Here is a 16,484-nt window from a genome sequence, read left to right as displayed (position 1 = left end):
AGTGACCTAGAGGTCTGGCAAGCTGCTTACGCTGAGACCTCCATGCGTGTTGATCTTCATAAAATGCAGCCCAGGAGCGAGTATCGAAGGAGACGTAGAAGCCTTGGAGCAGCCGTAGGAGCGACTCATCTCTTCCCACTACCCTCCTTGCATTGAAAAGGCTGTAGGCGACTTGGAGATCCCAGTGCTTGGAAGTCGGGGCCAGATTTGGATCCGCGTAGCGGTTGGGAAGGAGGCGGCTGTAATTCTCCTCTGCCTCGTGGCTGTGAAGATGCTCTGAAAAGGATCTGCCTTCCTGGTGGCGCCCGTGTGTCCTTYGCACCGCGTCTTTGCCGGCAGCTCCTCTGGGCAGTAGCCAGCCTGTCTCGGAGGGGACAAGTTATTGTGTGAATCGTGTAAGGTCATTAAGCTCCCACTGATAAATGGGCTTGAATTCATTTCATGTGCATTGACTAAGAGCCATTTACTGGCATCCRTTTCCCACAGCTATTTTGTTTGAATTATTTCGGAGAATGCAAKGGCTCTGTTACGTTTAATCTTGGACAACACAGCATTTGTTGGACCAAAAGGCTAAAGTATTTACAGCCCAAATAAGGGAGGATGAGGGTCTAAAGCCTTGCATGGGGACGGCTTCTCTTAGGAGTCCGTTTTTCAAATGGCAGATTAGTAACTCGGCGGCGAAATGCGTGAAGGCTCCAAAGCTTGGCCAGGAGCTTCATGCAAAGATGGAGCAGTGGGAAAGTGGAGGAAGAAGGCAAGGCCGCGTGACGTGCGGGGAGCCAAAGTGTGCATCATCACAACAACAAAATACCTAGGACCCAAGCAYGTTGGCCGCTGCCGATGAAATGCAAGGGGCAAACTGAACAGTGTGAGCGGTGCWGAAGTGCTCCGACACGAGAGGCTTGTCCTTGCTTCCTATCTAAGTGGTGAAATCCCCTGAGCTTCCCTGTGCTCGCAGGTGGAGCACGTGGTGTTGGAGCGAGTGCTGTGGCTCGGTGTGGTGCACGCAGCGAGCYGTGATCCTCACGTGGTCGCTGCTCGCTGCTCTGCCGTTGCGGGCCGGAGTCGAGCCGCCCTGCCGGCAGTGCAGCCGGGAGACACGGCTTGTTCTGCCCGGGAGGTGGGCGGCCCGGCCACGCAGCTCTGCGGTGGAGGAGCAGAGCGTTAGAGGGAGTGGGGCGCTCTGCTCGGCACTGGAATCCTTCTCGGCCATAGGTGGGAACTTTGGCTGATTTTGCCATATTTCCAGAATAACCACCTGGAGAAAGGAAATTTGGGACTCTGGTTGCTTTGGGTTGAATATTTCTGATAGCTTTATGCAGCTTTTACTTAATGCTCTGGTATCCATTTTGTCGTGATTGAATTCTGCTCTCTGCTTTTTCCCTCTCTAAAGAGGGCAAACATCACTGAAATCTGCAGAAGATACTGATCCAATTCATATTAAAATGTCGTCTTCGCTTAAGGCTCACGTTTGCCAAAAATGCAGTTTATTCTCAACAGATTCAGTGGTTGGGTTTAATTAACGCTAGAGTTAAATGTTAAAGATTTTTTTCTCCCTCTGATTCATTGTCTTAAGATGCAGCAAACCAGAAATTCGAAATGTGTCAACTCAGGGTGCCAGGTTGAAGGACTGGCAAACAAGAAAAGCAGATCGAATCCCCTCCCCACTTCCTACCCGGGAGGCTCCGGGCAGAGGGCGTCCACAGGATCCCTGCTCCGAATGGCCTGTGACTCCCTGGAAAGGGAGGGGGGCGGACAACTTGGCATCACTTTAACGAGCTATTGATAGTGGCTTTAGAAACAGAGCTGTTTCTCTCCTTCCCCACAGGCACCGTTAATGCAAACACGCTTGTACATTTGCCCTCCCTATGCCAGGTAACTTTCTGTGCTGTTTTCCCCAGCGCGGGCTGCTTTGCGGAGTGAGGAAGCGTTTCCTTTGCCGTGTAGGCCTCGCTGGACAGGGAGCAGCCCCGCGCCGCGTGCTGGTCTCGGTTACCGCCATGCCTGTGAGTGGCCAAGCCCAGGACAGTCCCGTTCCTCGCGGCGAGCATGCCCAGGCGCAGCCTCCAAGGGCGAAACCGCGGTGCGTGGGAAAACGCCGCGAGTTCCTGGTGTCCGGTTGTGCACCCAGTAGTGGGCTGCTCTGGTGCTTGTGGCACGGGTACAGGCGGAAACCGCCGGGTGTTGGATGCTCCGTACGGAGCTGGCAGGATTCCGGTGGTGCTACCGGACCTGGGAAGAGGGCAGCGAGTGCCAGCCCAGGCCCCTCTGTGTTTCACAGTGCCTGGAGCGTGGGATTCCTCGCGCAGAAGGTCCCAGGGTTTCCCGAGTGCTATTTCCAATATGATGGCAGGTGGGTGGTAGGGAATCCTCCAGAGCCGGCGCTGTKTGAGGCGCAGGGTGCAGCGGGCACCGCGCCGAGCCGCCTTTCCGGGGTCTTGGTAAGGAGCAGCACGTCAGGCTTGCGCATCCCGCGGCGTGCAGGGAGGCCRGCTGCCTGGCTCCGGGGTGCCGCGCGGCGCTTCCTTGGCTCCCTGAGCATCCTCTTCCTCCCTGGCGTCCCCGTGCGCCCACATGCCCCGGCCTCCCGCGGCCTCTGCCTCCCCTGCCGTGCGAGTGACAGTGAGCGTGGCTCGGGTGGAGCTGCCTGTTCCGCCGTGCGGGCGCCGGGGAAGGGGCGCCCCGGGGTGCTCCCACGGGCCCTGCTGTGCAAAGCCGTGCGGCCGCGAGCAGGGGAAGCGGCTCGCAAAGCCAGGACCACCCCAGGCCTCCTCGCGCTGCTGCCCTCGGCACCTCCGGAATTTTTGCCCTGTGTGGGTTTGACCCCTACTGGTGACTTAATGTTTTTGTATCCTTCCTTTTCTCTTTCTGTCTTTATTTTTGAAGGCGTTGGCCTCAATTTTGGTGGTTTGACTGACTTCCACAGTTTATGGTGATCATTGGATTAGCATAGTTAGATTTCAGAGTTGTTATTTTATATGTATATATATGTGTTTTCTGAGCAAATATATTTTCTGAGCTTAGTCTGTTTTTAATAAGTTCGTTTGTTTTGCTTGCTAAATATATACAAGCTCACACATGTTTACAAGCTTCGTAAATCTTAAAACTAGATTCCTGGAGACATTTTCTCTGCAGTGCACTAACGGAGACAGCAGCGAGCTAACTGTATTTCCCCTTCTTTTCCAGGGAAATCACTTTGATCAGTATGAAGAAGGGCACCTGGAGATTGAGCAGGCATCTCTAGACAAGCCTATAGAATCGGTAAGATATGGAATTATCATTGTCATCAATGCACCAAAACTTAGGCCATGATCGGATGCTACTTGATGTGAATGCAGGGRTAGGAGCGGGCGCCTTCTCGCAAGTGGTGGAAGGGGACTCATTTTTGTAGTGTAACTGCATGCCCTCCTTTAATGCTAAGTGGGCTGGGGACTCGCTCTTTAACTAGTTCTRCTGCAATTGTAGGAACTCTACATTCAGCTTGATATTTCAGACGTTACTTAAAATAATACATTCACTTAGAGAATTTGTTTTGTTAAGTTTTTAATACTTTCTATTTAAGAATTAGTTTAATGCTTGGGGGAACCTAATGGAATAGTGTAGTAAAATATAGGAAAATATCTTTCGGTCCTTTTCTTAGTACATATTTTTGTATAGTTACTGGAGGATTAAGCACATTAGAATGGTATTTGGCCCTAGGGACACGCTGCTGAGTTACAGTGTTAGTATAGCAGCCCTTCCCCTAGAATCTGAATCTCTGCTCTGAATTTCTTTAAAATACTGTTTTACYTTGAATTCAGCATGGAGAATGCAGCTGTAAGATGGGGAAATAAATAAGTTTTGTTTAGCTGGATTTTTTTTAAGCTTTTTGGAGCTTTTTAATTTTTCTGTCTGCAAAGCATCTTTTKCTAGTTTTAAACATAACAACTTGTTCTGCCTAAATGTCACCTACAAGATTGGCCCTTAGTTTTAGCTTTTCAATGTTAATACTACTTTGCCGTCCCAATACGAGAGCGGTAAAACTGGTAGCGAAAAGTGAAGGGTCTCTCGGTGGTCTCATTCAGACGAGCTGCTTGTTAAGCAGCTGTTTCCTTTCTCTGCGCCCATCTGAGTTCTCCGTTAAGTTGCCTCACGTTAGCGTGCGCTTAGAAGAGACTTAGTGTTAGCGATAGAGCAGTAGCTATCTTCATTCGTGTGTAGGTTGGTGTTGTGTGTGTTTGTGTGCGTGTTTAGATGTTTACCAAAAATTTACACAACTTGGGGTGTTCGACGTTTTTCTTCCGCAGCAGTTGGCCCATATTAGCTAAGCAGCCATGATCTGGTTTGTATTGCACGGTCTGCCTTTTTTAATTTCTTCTCTAGGGTTTCCTTTCCCCCTTCTTATTTCTGTTCTTCTGGTCCAGTGAACACTGCATATAGTACCTACTGTCTTAATGTGCTGGCATGATGCTAGATTTAGGCATGGCAGTAAGTGATGACGCATGAGATAATGCTGCAGAGATGGGAATTGGGATTCGATGGCCTCCCGAACGTATCGATCGCATTGTGATACGGAGCTCAGAATTCAAAAGCCAAGTCGGTTTCCTTATGGAAATATAAGGAGAAAARCTTGTTGGCATCCTAGCCGGGGCCACAGTGGAAATGAGCAGTCACAAAATAATTCAAATGTGACCCACAGCCTAGGCTGAATGGGTGATTTCTAAAAGGCTCTTCCCAACCAGAGGAATAAAAATGATTGTGGATGAGTGTTACTTTAGGAGACTAAATCTCTTTGGTGTTTGGAGGAAGCGAGGCATGCACAGTAACGTAAAATGTGACAGAATACCCAGCATCCAGCAGCAGGAGCACGCAGACGCACRTGGAGTCTCTGCAAATGTCCTGTTTTGTTGTGGTTTGATTAATGCTGAGCTGCAGCAGAAATTCTAAATCAAATTGGGGTTTTAGTGTATTATTCATACATGTATCATAATCCAAATGTAGTGACATTATCAATCTTTACAACTTTATGGTGGGTTTTAACATGCAGATCTGCAGTTCAGCCTTGAGGTTAGAGCTTGAAAAACTTTTGATGGAGAGGATAAATGAATGCCTTACCCCTTTGGGAGGAGGAAGAGCTGAAATCAAGTTCTTCTTGGTTTCAAAGCCAAGTTTTTTCGTTTGTCTGTAGTGAGAGAAGCGAGAAGTTGAGGTATAAAACTCCCCAGCAGGGACATTGAACCCTTGGAAAGAGCCCCAGGACCCGATGTGTGCGTTAGGGTTTTTGCACTGTCAAATCGACTGTGCTGTGTTGAGGATTTTTGGAACAAAATCTATACTTGGGAAACATAAATAATTTGTCAAATTTCTTGACTATAGCGATAATGATTTTGTTCCAAGAGTATTAATGAAATACACTTTTTTTTTTTCTCTAATTGGCAAATCAAGAACATTTGAGAGTGGCTTTTTTTGCCCCCTTGGTTACCTTTCCTGGACGGTCTTTCTCCTGCTCTGGAGAGCCGTGTTCATGCTGCCTTTTCTGGCTTACCACATTTTCTGCAATTGGCCCACCCAGAAATGAAAAACATCCTCGAGCCAAAGTGGAGAGGGCAGGAGTAGCGACAAGCGCAGGATCTGCAAAGGCCGCCCGTCGAAATGTTTACAGCATTACCGTTTAATATTGCAAGTTGTTTTATGATCCCTGTTMAGTTCCCCGTTAGCAACTCAGCTGACCTTTAAGAAGCAGTGGGCTCGCAGGAGCCTGGGTCGCTTGATGGAAGCAGTTCAGGTGACAAATGTCTTTCCTGTGCGGAGAAGGTTGTTTGCAGATCAAAGCCCTTTGCATTTAAGTTTACAGTTCGGTTACTCTGCAGGCTCGAGAGCAGATTAAATATCTGCTCGCCTGTGTGCTGCTTGCTGTTCTCCAGATCCTTGGAGCAGTCTGGAGGCTCCTGTAAAAAGCAAAAGGTATTTGGAACGGGCCGAGGGTTTTGCTTGAAGCGACGATGGCTGAAGCTAGAGCCAGCTCTGCAGCATTATCTGTTGAGAGGTGCTGACTGTATTGCTACAGCATGCAACTCAAAGGTGGCTGGAAAAAAAGGGTTGGGAGTCTACAGATCATTACAATGTCCTCAGTGCTAGTCCTCTGTGTCTGTGGAAATCCTGCTTCGGGGAGCCTGTTGAGCCTAACGATGTTTCCGGATCGAAACATGCGACCGTAACCAAAGTACGTTTACGGGAACAGACCCGCCCCGAGCCCGTAGCTGTACGTGCCCTGACTGAGCAGCCAGCTATTTCCCATCACTAAGTTGAAGAGAAGGTAGCAGATTTTGTATCAATGCACTCATAGCTGCAAAGACTTYTTTGTTGTTGTTTTTCCCTTTTTTTTTCCCCTTCACAAGTAACAATTATTTTTTTGTTCTGGGTTGCAAGACAAGGTTTGCTCCTATTGGCCCTTGAAGCCAGTAGCACTGCTGGTGTTTGGTGCCCCTGCAAATCCAAGCACTTAATTTTTATTTTTTTTTTTCCCTTTTTTCCTTGAAGCTGCATGCGTGTGTTCTGGAACATTTAAAGAGCCCCGAGCCCAGGTACTTGTGCGGGAAGCTAAAGCGGAGTGTCAGGGCGTGCTGTGGAGCCGGCACGTCGCAGCTGCCAGGCGAGACTGCGAATCACCCGCTCGCTCTGAAGCTTGTTAGTTTGTCCTCGTCATAACTAACAAACGCCTTTTTTTGTTTGGTTTTTTTTTTTTTTTTCCCCTCCTTTTCCCTCCCCTCTCTCTAATTCTGTTCCGTTACGAAGGGAGGCCCTGGAACCTCCCGAGGGGTCAGCGCCAGGCGCTAGGGCCCGAGGAGCCCGGGCTGCCGCGGCCCGTACGTGTGAGCTGCACTTGGGTTTTGCCCCCCCGCAATCTGTACAGATCTGTGGACTCCACCAGTTCCAAAGTGTCATTTGATAAGGCTGCTGATTTGACATTTAGCAGTAGCCGTATGTGGACAGCGCTATAAATAATGTGCTTCTTGAAGCTGAATGGTGTAGCATTACTATTTGGCTTTTCTCTCTGGTCTTCATTGTGTCATCTGTAGTGAGCTCTAGGTTTTGTTTTGGGAATCTTTTCGACCTCTTGTTTGCATGGGTTCACCCGGTAGCATCGATCCTCGCTTATAGACCCCTGGATACACAGTGAGCACAGCTTACAAGCCACTCAAGAGCCGGACGGGCTTTGCCTGCGCTGCCGAGGAGGCGGCTGAAGGCAGCGCGTGGTGCCCTGGGCGTCCCGCATGCCAGCGGCAAAACTCGCTCCGCTTAATTGCAAGGCGGCTCAAACCACCTCTTAATCCTCGTGGGTTGTAAACCACACACAGCATCCAAAATGGAGCTTCYGAACGCCTTTTGCCCGGGTGTGCATCTTTTTGCTGTGGTCAGTACCTTTGGAGGGAGGTTCCCGTGCCTGGGAATCGCCTGTTCCGGTGGCGAGTCCCCAGGAGCAGCTCCTCAGCTCGCGGCGCTGGCCGCCAGCGAAGCCGACTTGAACTGTTTTCTTTCCCAGATAACGTAGCTGGCTCCCAGTAAAATTTCAGGGGAATTTCAGGGGAATTTCAGCTTCCAGTGAAACTTGAAAAAAGGGGGCCTTGAAAAAAGTTACCCTTCATCTGCAATCGCAAGTTCCCCCTCTGAAATTGATGTTTTTGTGGGCGTTGCCACCGCCAAACGATGAGATGAATGCAGGGAAGTGTAAGTCACCCCTGCAGGAGCCGGGAGCTCCCCGCTGCACAGCCGGCCGCGCTGCCGCCTGCGCCGCCTTCCCGGTGCGGCGCCCGGAGCGGTGCGGGAGCACACAGCCCTGCTGCCCCGCGCGCAGCTCGCTGCCCTGCTCAGCCGGGGCTCTCCCGCAGCCCCCTTGGCTGCCTCGATGATTTTGCCTGCGGTTGTAATTCAGAGAGGAAAATTGGGAGAGCTGCTGGCTTTTCTCCTCCGAAAAATGGATCATTTCCCATGGACTATTGGCATTTTCTGTAAATCAGTTCAACTCCCTTGCAGGAAAATTACTGGTCCTCCAAAGGAGCGATGGCGCTTGCCATCAATGGGAAGATTAGAGAGACGTTTTTTTCCTTGCAAAAGAGAAGCCTCTGCAGTCCTAGGGAGAGAGGAGAAAAGAGAGGCCGTTGAGCCCAAGGCTGCAGCCGCTGMCGCACTTGCTGCCCTGGCTGCCCTTTGGCTCCTCCGCGGGGCCTGGGCGCTGCCAGGGCCTCCTGCCCTGCAGAGCAGCCGCCCGCAGCCCCGCACGTCCAGCCTCCCCTCCGGACTTTATGGAGTAACGTGGAAGCAGAAGAGCGTCCGCCTGGGCCAGGTGTCTGCGGCCGTGAGCTCAAATGGAGGAGAGGGAAGGAGCCRCGAGGCTACAAATCCTTGCGAGCAGCTAAATGGCTATTGCCCACCTAGGCTTTTACTAGTAAGCCCCTAGAGCTGTTCTCCCTGTTCGTGAAGCACAAGACACTCCACTGCAGTTGAGCATTTTGTTTCATTAGGAAGCAGTGCCACCGCTGAAGCGACAAGCGGGCGAGACTGGGGCCCAACGTGCCCTCCTTGGGAGCCGAGACGCGAGGATGTTTAGGCCGATTTCCACTGTGCCTTAAACAGCTTGCGACCATCCTCTTGAGTGGTTCTGTAAAAGTGGTGCTAATGTGTATAACCCTCTAAATTTTTTCTTTTTCCCCCCCCTTTAACATTTGTTTCCCCCTTCACTGTGTCAGTCACAACACGCCGCTCTTGAATCTCCCAGCTGGTCTTGACTTGTTGAATTTATTTTATGCTTTCACTCTTCTTTAATAAATACATTACTTGCAAGCAGTGAATTGAAAACAAAGCGAAAAAAAAAAGCAAAGAAAAAAAAAAGCAAAAAACAAAAACCTACCATTAGTGATTGGACAGTTTCTTACTTTGTGTTACATTTAACTGTTCTTTTGACAGCCCAGTTTTTAAAGCCAGGTTCGTATGGAAATGCTTTCACTCCACTTGCACTGCTTTTGGAAATAGCCTACTGCTTCATCTGTCTGTTTATTTTAGTGCATTCATAACACACACAGTCAGCACAATGTCTCATCTCCACCTAGCCAAAGATTTGGAAAGTGCTCCTTGTCCGCTTTGGAAAATGCAGCCATTTTTTGTCAGCGTCGCCTTTTAAAAGCCGGTTCAATAATCCCTTGTCCGGGCCGGTTAACGTGCTCGTGGGACCACAATTGATGCATTATCCGCCAAATCTGTGAACTTCAGGGCCCTTTTTTTGCATGACGGAATATGCAGTTGTTTTGGCCGTTGCATAAACGGGCTGCAGCAGATATGTTTGCAGGTAAGTTTTGCCTAAGCTTCCCAACCTRTAATTTTTTTCCCCATGATGTTTGTGACTGAACTCCATATCCGTTCATTCTCCTTTCATTGCATACACCGATTTAAGCTTTTATAACCAGACATTTCCTTACTGTTTTATTTATTTATTTATTTATTTCCATGTAGCTTTAATTACGTCTTGGGGGAGAGCCAGTTGCGTGGGAAGGAGCCTTGAAAAACACAGTGAGATGAAATGGATTGGGGAGGAAAAAGTACATTTACRTGGAATAACCTCTCCTTTTCAGAGGAAAAATGAACCCATGCAGCCAGTATCTCGGAGCAAATTGTGTCTTTCGAGTGGATTTGCCAAAGTGCAGCAAGCTGGGTCGTTTCCTTCAGCGTAGGGCGGGTGAAATAAACCGCAGCCACCCTGCCCTGCGTGGCCTGCGCGACCAGCTACGAAACCCTGCAGCGTTTTGAGCTGCCTGGGGCTTTCTAAATAAATAAATAAATAAATAAGTGAATGTGCCACCAAGTGTTGTGGGTTTGCAGCCTGTTGCAAGGAGGGGTATTTCTGCGACAACGAGGGCAGCCAGCGAACACGGCGCGGGTCCGCGTGTGTGTCGCGGGGAAGAGCTGGAGCGCCGAGCTCTGCTCCGAGCCCCGCTCSGCAGCGCCCGCAAGCTGACATTTAATTGCTGCATCAGTACTTTTCCACTTAACTTACTCCAAAAGAGCCTTTTTTTCTCCCTTTAGGAAGATGAGACATTATGCTTATTGTTTTTTCCCCTACATGCACTAATGGTTCCTTGCTGTTAACTTATTGCTAGGCCTGTTTCATTCTAACATCTTAGTATTTTTGTTAGTTTACATGTGAAATGCATCACCCAGTCTGTGCTTGAGCTCATTTTATTTAATTGTTTTTTTTGTTGTTCTTTTTTGTTTTACTAACCTCACTGTTTTTTCAGTTTAATATTGGCTGCATGCTAGTTTATATATATACATATATAAAAAAAAAACCCAATCAAGTCTAGCCTGGATTTTGCTATGATTGTGTTTTGGTTTCTAGTGGTGGGGCAGTCTTGCACTTACAACTTAGTCTTATAAAAGCCTGACACACAAACAAAATGACTAAACACATTGTAGATTTTCTTTCAAAAAAAAAAATCTTAAGTGGTGCTGTCTAGGTGATGGAAATGATTGTATAAATAGCTTGATTTTATGCTTTTTACTGTCAATTTTTATTGGTACACTTTATTTTCTCCCACATTGCTTTTTATTCTGATTATTTTGATTTTATTTTCTTTGAAATGTGATGCACAAAAGTTGCCCAGCACACCATCAGAAAAGTGACCCTCCCCGATCCCCCTTCCCTCCCCGGAAAATTTCTAGCCAGCAATTTTTGACATTTGTCTTTCCCTTTTATTGGGCATATACTGCCTTCTCAGTAGCCTTTTTTTTGCATGCCTATTTATGTAGAAAAATCTCTTGCTCATCACATGTTTAAATGTCAGCGGGAAGGGAAGAATATATTATTGGAATATTTTTGGTTTGTTTTCTCTGTTCTGTCTGTCAGGATAATATTGGACACCGCTTACTCCAGAAACATGGGTGGAAGCTGGGCCAGGGATTGGGCAAGTCACTGCAGGGTAAGTTGAGCAGCTTCCGTCTGCAACGTTGCACCCCGGCTTCAGGCTTTAATAAAATGACCTCTGCTTTTTTGTTTTGTTCCTAGATGAGATGTTTCTTTCCGGTATTGCTTACCCAGGCAAAGGCACTGCTGAGTTCGGCGTCGTGCCCCTCGCGGGCGGCCGCGCGTGGGCAGGGAGCCGAGGGAGCAGCGTCCGGAGCGGCGGCGATGCCCCTGGCCGCGGGTTGTGGTCCCGGYCGCTCCCACAGGGCAGCCCCGTTGTGACGGTGCCTGTGTGCGTTTCCCGGCGGGCTGGGCGGCCGCTGGCAGGCACGAGCGTGGCGCCTGCCTCGCGTGCCTGCAGCGCCCGCTCCTGCCACGCGGCCGGCGCCTCTCCCCGCTCCGGTGCTGCCGTTGCCCGGCTCGCATGGAGCGACGGTGCCACCTCCGCGCGGGCGGCTGGGCTCCCTTCTGCTGGGGTGCCCGTTGTGCAGAGGCCTTGGTGGCCTGGAGGCTGCGCCTGTTGCGCCTTGGTGGCCTGGAGGCAGCCGCGTGTCCCGAGGCCGACGCGGGCTGGGCTGCCCGTCCCTCCTGGTCCGTGCATGGGCTCTGCTCGGGGGCACCTCGGCAAGCAGCTGGAGTTCCAGCGCGCCCCGACGTCCCGTGCGCCGCCCGGCCCCTGTTCCCTGCGCTGGGGTGAGGGCCTGGGCGCTGCAGCGGGGCCGCTGGAGCCGGCTGTGCCCGTGAGCAGGTCTGCTGGGGAGCCCMGTGGTTGCAGGCTCCGTGGGCACGGGAGCTGTGGCGCTGCAGCCCTGCGGCAGGACTGCGTGTTGGTTGAGATGCTGCGTTCCCCCCAACGGGGTTTCYTTACGATCCGCTTGTTAGCGCGGCCTCGTGCGCTCCGTGCGGGGCTGAAGCTCCGGAGCGCTTGTAGCTGCCACTCCTTGGGCTCCTGCTGTGGCACGGCGCTCACCGGGCCTGGCACGCGGTCTGTGAGGGCTCCCCTGTCTCGTGTAACCCCAGCAGGGACTGAAATGTCCCTGGTTGTGGCCTGGCAGAGTGTGCAGAAGGTGCCCAACGCCGTCCATCTCCCTAAGGACCGTGCTGCCCAGTAGGAAGCGGCTCTGGCAGAGGAGGAGAGGAGGGCAGGGCTGTGGGTCCTGTTGGGCCTGGCGAGCCGGGTGCCAAGGGCGCTCCCTGGGAGCCCTGAGCAGCTGGAGCCCCTGGCGCTGGTGACAGTTGTTTGGGGAGTGTTTAATTCCTTATCCAGTGACCTTTTTACAGGAGTCTTGGATCATCCCAAAATCTAAATATAAACTGCCAGGAGGGAAATGTTCACATCTAATTTCAATCTCCTTTGAGGTGTTTGAAGAGCAGCGTCGCTTGYGTGTTGAGCAGGGAAGGGAAGAACAAAACAAGAAGCCCTTGCCCTTTCCGTGCGCTCTCCTGCTGCACCAGGGCCCCAGACATTTCTCATGAGACTGAGGAGCAGAAAGTGCCTCTTCTCCGTGGTGGGAAGTGGTGCTGGGCCTGGCTCTGGGCAGAGCTGTGGCTCCGTGCCGTGGCGGAGKCAGGACCGCTTCGGTGACCTGTGGTTCTGGGTGTTCTCATCCCTGTACCTCGCTGCAAGGAGCCTTCACAGCTTACCCAGTAGGGTTGCACGGGAGCTTTCCTTGGGCTTTCCTCCATAGTTGAGCTGGATTCAGTACGGATCCGGTTGGGTCAGGGTGCCTGTTCCTTGCCAGGTAGCTTTTAACCCTGGCTGGTGATCTGAGATGGGGCTYCCTCTTTAGTCCCAGGAAACGTAGAAGTTGCATTGCGTTGGGTTTGCTGCTCATAAATACTGTGTTTTTTCAGTAGTGCCACTAGGTTGTTGTTCAACCAGGCCCTTTGTGCCACTTGACTCCTGTGGAAACGGCCTCCCTCGTGTTCATCAGCGCTGCGGATGCAGTCCCTGCACGGGGGCTTTGCTCCCTGGTGGGGAGCTGCATTCTGCTAAATCCCCCCCTGGAAACTGCTGCGGCAGGAGGCCGGCAGGCGCCTCCGTACAGGGCTCGGGGGGCAGAGGGATTGGGATGCCGCGCGTGAGACTGGAGCGCGAGGTGCCGGCGGCACCGCGGAGCTGCGGGACGCGGCTCCCAGTCAACTCGGCACGGTTGGTGCTGCGCTCAGCTCTCCTCCCTATGGGCTTTCCCGTTTATTTCCTCCCAAGCTACTTGTAGCGTGTTTGGAAATGGGTGTTTCACTTGCCAGTGAGCGTGCAAAAGGAGCGGGGCTTTGCCGGCCGGGACGCGTGCAGCTCCGGGAGCTCCCCTTTATAAAGATCCCATGTCGGTTCTGCCTTAACGAGCAACAACGCGGTGATTGTAGAGCCTTCCCCCTTGCGCGAGTGCAGGTGTCGTTGGGCATCTGGAGATGTGTGATGTCCTGGAAGGAACCTGATAGCCAAGAGTGTGGGTGGAACGTGCGCAATGCCCGGGCGACCTCCGTGCGGAGCCGTGCCGGGAGGGGCTCGAGGACGGCGAGCAGAGCAGGGACGTTGCCCCGGCTCCAAAGCAGAGCCCGAGGGCTCACTAAAGCCCTGCGTTAAAATATTCTAAAATTCTGCCCTCAAATAGATAYTGCAGATGAAGTTACAGCGTTGCTGTCATAAAAAGCATTGAAGGATTGACACGCAGAAGTAGTAAAATGTCTATTATACTTCTGGAAGTATTTTATATGCTTCTCTCCACGTTTTCCCATCGATTTCAATTTGTCCACAAGTGTTACCAAAAAAAGGTGCCATTTTGTGATGCAGTTTTCCCTCTGGGTCCTTGCAAGTTTAATTTGAGGTTGCTCATATTTAGGAGGGATATCTGCAAGCAGGAAACAAGTAGCTATATCTTAGCCGGGCAGGGTGCAGTGCGGAGAGCGGCTGGAAGCAGAGCCCTGAGCAGGACGAAGGCGCCCGGCGCCGCGGCAGCATTCGGGACACTCACGTTCCACGGCGTCCCGGCTCGGCCGCGCTCCTCGGGCGCGGAATCGGGTGCTTTYGGGGGGCCACGGGGCGCCTGTGCGGCGCAGAGCGCCCCGGGGGAGCAGCCTGGCGGCTGGCAGCAAGGACACGGGCTCGCAGGGCGTTCGGWGGCCGCGGTTCTGGTACTGCAGCTCCTGGGCCGCGGTTGGCCCCTGCTCRGGTGGTTCTGCTGCTTTCCCTGCTGTCGCAGGCACTGTGGAATGAAAGCGCGTGGGAAGCGCCCAAGGAACCAGCTGCTGCCGGTGCAGGTGGCCTCGGAAGGGATGTGGCGAGGGCAGGGATGCCCTGGAAGCCTTCGGGGTTCTTCCATCTCCAGTCTGCTGAGGAGCAGGGCAGCCCTTTCCTCGCGTGTTGCTGCTGAGTGCAGTGGCAGYGCTCGCGGCGCAGTTCAGTAGTTGGGACACGTTGCTTTGTCAGGTGACAAGAAGCAGGCAGTGATGCCTCCGAAAGGAAGAACCTTTGGAGAGGTTTGTGCACAAGTAGCAGTGGCCCTAGCTGCAGCCTTCAGCCTCACACAAGTGTCTTCTGCCCCCTCATTCTGCTCAGGGCTTATCGGCGTGTTCCAGTAATTTTGCTTTCCCTCGCTTACGATTTTAGCCGGCTTTTGGCTGCTTTTCAGCATGGATGCCAGGGAAGGGTGCCTGGGGAGCGGGGGGCTGGCGCGCGGCACGGGGYGGCGTTGGCATCATGGGGCACCCCTTGGAGGGCAGGGAAGCCCATGGCCTCTCCCTGGAGCTCTGCAGCTCCCAGCTGGGCCGAAAGGGCAGAGAGGGGGAAAGCCTCCAGCTGTGGCCAAGAGAAGGATGTGCCTGTTGATCAGGGTGTGCTGGAAGCTCGTGGCGTAAATTGTGCTGGGGCACGGAGCAGGAGCCCCAAGGGCGCATTAGAGACTTCGATTTTATTTTTTAGCCTTTCACGAGCCTGTAAATGATCTTACAAGCTCTATCGAAATACGTTGCAAAGTCGGGGGATCAAACTTGTTAGAAAATGCTAGAATTCAGGTCCCTTCCCGCTGTGTGGTTTTGTCTAAAATGGAAACCATGCCAAGAGAAGCAGCACAAATGGATTTCTGCTCTCTCTCTCTGACTTGCAAATTCTGAGATAAATATAATCATCCCTCTGCCCCCTCGCTGTATTACTACGATGCTGTTCTTATTTGGCGTGTTCCTAACTAGATCTGTGCAGACGAGCGCTGCTTTTCTGTCTTAGTAGGTRTAGAGAGAGAGCAAGAAACGTCCAAGGAGACGTGGGAAGATGCGCAGCCGAGGAGGGGCGTGCGGGTGAGGAAACCGTCCCGTGGGCAAGGCCAGAGGTACCAGGCAGCTGCTGGCACTGCCCRGCCAGGCGCTCCGTGCCCGTCGCCGCTCCCAAGCACTGGCCCGGCCCTGGAGCCCGGCGCCGATGTTCTCGCTCGGCAGCCGCAGCGGGGAGGAGAGTCCAGGCTCCGGAGCCTCGGGAACCTCCTCTGTCACCGTGTGGCTCCAGGCTAGTTATTAATACATTTTTCCCATCCGCTAAGTCTTCTGATCTCACACGGGAAACGGAGTAGATGCTTGTGAAGGCTGGAGGATGTAGAACAATACGGACCCGAGATAAACACCACGAGGAAATGAGGAGGTCTGTGCTTATGCCTGGCTCTAGAAGCTTTGCAGTACGTACAAGAAAACATGGAAGAGAGAGATAAAAATATTTAACAGTATTTTATTCATTAAGTATTGAATAATTTGGAAGTCTGAAGGGGAAAAAAATATTAATGTGGTCTTATCTTCTTATATGTTCATGTGTCCTCCCAGGGAACCTGAATTCTGGCATAGACTAATGATTCCTGTCCCGTTTTTGCAATATAAGTCACTGTAGTGTTGTTTGACTTCAAATAAGCAGTTGCCCCATTAGTCAGTGTTTACAAGCCAGGGCAAGGCGGCGTTGGAAGTGCCCGCTCGCCAGCGCAGCCTTCCCTTCCCCGTGAGAGCGCCGGGAGGCTGGAGACAGCTCCGGCCCCTGCTTGGGCTTCCGAAGCTCGGCCCGCCGTGCGGGTCGGACGCTGCTGGGTGACTGAGCGTGTTCAGTCAGGGCAGCAGCTGCTCCGTCGGTAGCGTGGCTGTGCTGGGACCTGGGGCTGGCCCCCCGTCGGCTTCGCAGCGGGCTTTGTTGTCCGAGGTGTCCGAGTGCGGGAGGATGTGCTGGGGAGCGGGCCAGAGGCAGCGCCGGGCCAGCCCAGGCAGCAGCGGCGCCTCCAGTCACGCCTTTGTGCTCTGCACTCACAGGGATCCCGCGCAGAGATCGGTGCGGCGGGGCCTGCCTTGCGGTTACGGCGTCCCCGCAGCATCCTGGCCGGCACGGCGGGCAGCTCGGCTCTGCCCTCGCGCGCTGCGGGCAGCTCGGCTCTGCCCTCGCGCGCTGCGGGCGGCCAGCACGGCGGGCAGCTCGGCTCTACCCTCGCGCGCTGCAGCGGCCGGCACGGCGGGCAGCTCGGCTCTGCCCTCGCGCGCTCCGGGCGGCCGGCACGGCGGGCAGCTCGGCTCTGCCCGCGCGCGCTCC

General features: G+C 52.7%; 1 protein-coding gene across 1 annotated transcript in view; it reads left to right on the top strand.

Annotated features, from left to right (window-relative positions):
- Window positions 1-3,186: 3,186 nt before the first annotated feature.
- GPATCH8 (G-patch domain containing 8) overlaps window positions 3,187-16,484 on the top strand; it is a 29,719-nt gene continuing 16,421 nt past the window's right edge. Inside the window, exons 1-2 of the mRNA XM_026043679.1 lie at window positions 3,187-3,261; window positions 10,877-10,949. The gene's annotated coding sequence lies outside the window, so the exon portion shown is untranslated. The remainder of the gene's footprint in view (window positions 3,262-10,876; window positions 10,950-16,484) is intronic.

This window comes from Nothoprocta perdicaria, unplaced genomic scaffold (assembly GCF_003342845.1).
Source record: "Nothoprocta perdicaria isolate Ctin4 unplaced genomic scaffold, notPer1 scaffold_336, whole genome shotgun sequence".
NCBI classification, from domain to species: Eukaryota; Metazoa; Chordata; class Aves; order Tinamiformes; family Tinamidae; genus Nothoprocta; species Nothoprocta perdicaria.
The sequence above is the reverse complement of the archived record's forward strand: the minus strand, read 5'-3'. Positions and strand labels throughout refer to the sequence as shown.